Genomic DNA, 4,046 nt, shown 5'->3' with positions numbered 1-4,046 from the left:
TGCCGCCTCCATCAAGGCATTTTCTTTGTTTGTGGGACAGATGCTTACTTATGTCTACCAGTTAATTGGATGGGTATCTGCACCTTAGCTGTCCTCACTCCTCAGATGAACATTGTCCCTAACAATCAGACTCTCACATACGTACCGCTGGCAGCACATACGAAGTCAAAAAGAGCCATCCAGTTTATACCCCTACTAGCTGGTCTAGGAATCACAGCTGGGATAGGTAGGGGAATAGGAGGAATTGCTTCATCAGCCACCTTTTACCATACACTATCCCAAGACTTCACAAATGACGTTGAGAGAGTAGCCAAATCTTTAGTGGCCTTACAGGACCAACTAGATTCCCTGGCTGAGGTGGTTTTTACAGAATAGGAGAGGGCTCGACCTCCTGACAGCTGAAAAGGGAGGACTCTGCCTCTTCTTGAACGAAGAGTGCTGCTTTTATGTAAACCAATCAGGAATAGTCAGGGACATGGCCCAACACCTAAGGGAATGAATCATAAAAAGGAGAGAGAAACTGGCAAATTCCGGGTAATTGGAACAGTATCTGTAGTGGGGGATTGTGGCTTCTCCCTTTAACCTGTCCTCTCTTCATGTTCTTTGCAGCGCTCTTGTTTGGTCCTTGTGTTCCCAGTCCAGTCACCCAGTTCATAACTTCTCAGATTGAATCTATAAAGTTAAAAATGGTAAAAGCTCATATATAGCCCCCTAAATGATGGGGAGCTCTAAATGTCCTACCAAAACATGAGATGATGCTTTCTACAAGTGACAGAAGCATCAAGAGGGGGAAATGAAGAGGAAAAGTTAAAATTTTTACACAACCTCCTGTTCTTTCTGCCTCTGTAACTCAGCTTGCTCCTTGTAAAGTCTAGATCATGTAGGTCTCAGAAAGAAGGGACTCACAATACTAGGAACTGGAGCTTATCTCACTCACCCTTGTCCTACTCTTTGCAATCACCCTAGCCCCTGCAAACCCACAAACCCACTTAATCATGCCTGTTTGTGTATAAAAACTAAGTAACCCTTTGTTGGGGGCTCAGAACTTGGAGTGTTAACTCCCCTGGGCCCGCCGGCATAATAAACCTGACTTCTCCAACTCTCTGAGTGTGATGCTTAGTTTCCTGAGTACTGGTTTCTGCAATATTTCGTGATGCTGAGCATCTTTTCATGTGCCTATTTGCTATCTGTAGGCTTTCCTCAGAGAAATATTTATTTTGATCTTTGGCCCATTTTTTTTTCTCTGTATGTATTTTTGATAATGAGCTGCATGAGCTGTTTGTATGTTTTGGAGTTGAATTCCTTGTGGGTCTCTTCCTTTGCAAATATTTCTTCCTATTCTGAGGGTTGTCCTTGTCTTTCCTTGAGGGTTTCCTTTTGGACAAAAGCTTTTAAGGTTAATTTGGCCCCATTTTCTGATTTGTGGTTTATTTTTCATTTTTCTAAGAGGTAGATCCAGAAAGAACTGTATATCTGATCTTTGCTGTTCAGACTGCCTGCTACCTTTGTTGCAAACTTGTATATAACCTGACTTTTCTTGAAACAGTTTTCTCAGAGCTACTGAGATGCTGTCTCCCAAGACTGGAGTAGTAAACATGCCCACTAAGTAAAATAACTTTCTACTTTGAGGTTGTGACTATATATTTTAGTTGATGAGTTCAGTTCAGTCTCTTAGTTGTGTCCAACTCTTTGTGACCCCACGGACTGCAGCACACCAGGCTTCCCTGTCCATCACCAGCTCCGGAGTTTACCCAAACCCATGTCCATCGGATGGACAGGGAGGCCTGGCATGCTGCGGTTCATAGGGTCGCAAAGAGTCGGACACGACTGAGCAACTGAACTGAACTGAATGCATATGAGGGGCTTCCCCAGTGACTTAGATGGCAAATTAAAAAGAAACAGAAGTTATGTCTCTAGAATTTAATCAGAGTACAATTGTGAGAAAACAGAAATAACATAATAGCAAAATAGAAAATATATTCAGTTCACCTGCCACCAACAACACGTTGTGTATCAGTGTTACTATAATACCGAACAAATGTTAATTTAAACAAGAGTACTCAGGAAAAACACAAAAGCTCTTGGATGTTCGTTTAGGGACATTCCACATTAAATTACAACCCTGAATTAAAACTCAAAAGCGTTCATTTCCCAGGTAATCACTTAGGGCCTGAGAAAAGCCTGCCGCCTTGTGGCCATTCCCTGCAATAGCAACCGTGAAAGTTAACGCTTGTGAGTCCTTTTTCAGTCGCTCAGCGGTGTCCCTCGTTATGACACAAATTATTCACGGCACATACAACTCACTGTGGGGCTTCAGCGCAGTGGGTCACCAGGATGGACCAGGCTCCAGGGCAGAAAAAGCAGGTGCAGGGTCCAGAAGAAAGGCTTTCAGGGGAGGTGCTCAAGTGCGCTCCCTGAAAATTCAATTTAGAGAAGTTAACACTCAGGATACCTCTTAGAGGATAGTGAGAGTTCTCCAGGCAGTCAGGAAAAAACAACGTGTGCAGAGGTGATGAACAGAAATAATCACAAATGATTCTGCATACCTAAGACGAAGAAACGTTTGGGTGTAAGAGAAGGTGAGGGAGATTTACAAAGTTCAGATTAGGAGCACTTCTGTGTACTATTTCAGAGCCTTTGAATATTGCACATAGGAACTGAGGAAACACTGAAACTTGGGAAGGGAAGGTAGATATTTGAAGGAAGACCCCCTGAAGACAGAAGGCTTCTCATGGGGCTGATCTAAATGACCCCAATAAGACCTAACTTTTTGTTTTTTAATTTTAAAATTTATTTTTATTACTTTTCCAGTTTTATTAGGAAATAATTGACATACGTCATTGTATAAGTTTAAGGCATACAGCATGACAGTTTTGATTGATGTGTATTGTGAGATGATTACCACAGTAGGCTCAGCTAAGATCCATCTTCTCATTCATCATTTTCTTATCTCATGAATTATGCTTTGGGTATTTCATAAGGCTTTAGAAGATTCATGTATCTCTAGCTGAGCTGTGCTCATTCTAATGCTTTTAAACAGAATTGTTACAGTCTCATTTTTCTTTACTTTTTTTTTTTTTTACTGGAGTATACTTAGGGACTTAAACTGTTGTGTTAATTTCTGCTGTACAACAAAGTGAATAAGCCACATGTATAACATATCTCCTCTTTGTTGGGTTTCCTTCCCATTTAAGTCACCACAGAGCCCTGAATAGAGTTTCCTGTGCTATATAGTAGGTTCTCATTAGTTATCTATTTTATACACCACAGCCTTCTCCTGGCGAAGGGGCTTGCATAACTCAATGAAGCTCTGAGCCATGCCGTGCAGGGCCACCCAAGACAGACAGGTCATAGTGAAGAGTTGTGACAAAATGTGGCCCACTGGAGAAGAAAATGGCAACCCACTCCAATATTCTTGCCTGGAAAATCCCATGAACAGTATGAAAAGGCAGCAGTCCATGAGATCGCAAAGAGTTGGACACAACTTAGCAACTGAACAACAGCAAAGTGAATATAAGATCCAATTTAAAAAAAAGTATTTCCTGTTACTTTTATAGAAGTACAATGGAAATATCTAGATTACTGGTAGTTACTGCTTCTTAAACTCTTTCACTGAAGTACTAAAGTGTAATTGTCTTATGTGTGGGTGCATGCTTTAGTCATGTCCTACTCTTTGTGATCCCATGGACTGTAGCCCGCCAGGCTCCTCTGTCCGTGGGATTCTCCAGGAGAGAATACTGGAGTGGGTTGCCATTTCCTCCTCCAGGGAATCTTCCCAATGCAGGGATCAAACCTTTGTCTCCTGTGGCTCCTGCATTGCAGGCAGGTTTTTCACCCACTGAACCACCAGGGAGGCCTGTAATTAGCATATAAACAATGATATTTTGTGCCGTGTTTAGTTGCTCAGTTGTGTCCAACTCTTTGCGACCCCATGGACTGTAGCCCGCCAGGCTCTTCTGTCCATGTGGATTCTCCAGGTAAGAATACTGGAGTGGGTTACCATGCCCTCCTCCAGGGGATCTTCCCAACCCAGGGATTGAACTCAG

This window comes from Odocoileus virginianus, chromosome 23 (assembly GCF_023699985.2).
Source record: "Odocoileus virginianus isolate 20LAN1187 ecotype Illinois chromosome 23, Ovbor_1.2, whole genome shotgun sequence".
NCBI classification, from domain to species: domain Eukaryota; kingdom Metazoa; phylum Chordata; class Mammalia; order Artiodactyla; family Cervidae; genus Odocoileus; species Odocoileus virginianus.
The sequence above is the reverse complement of the archived record's forward strand: the minus strand, read 5'-3'. Positions refer to the sequence as shown.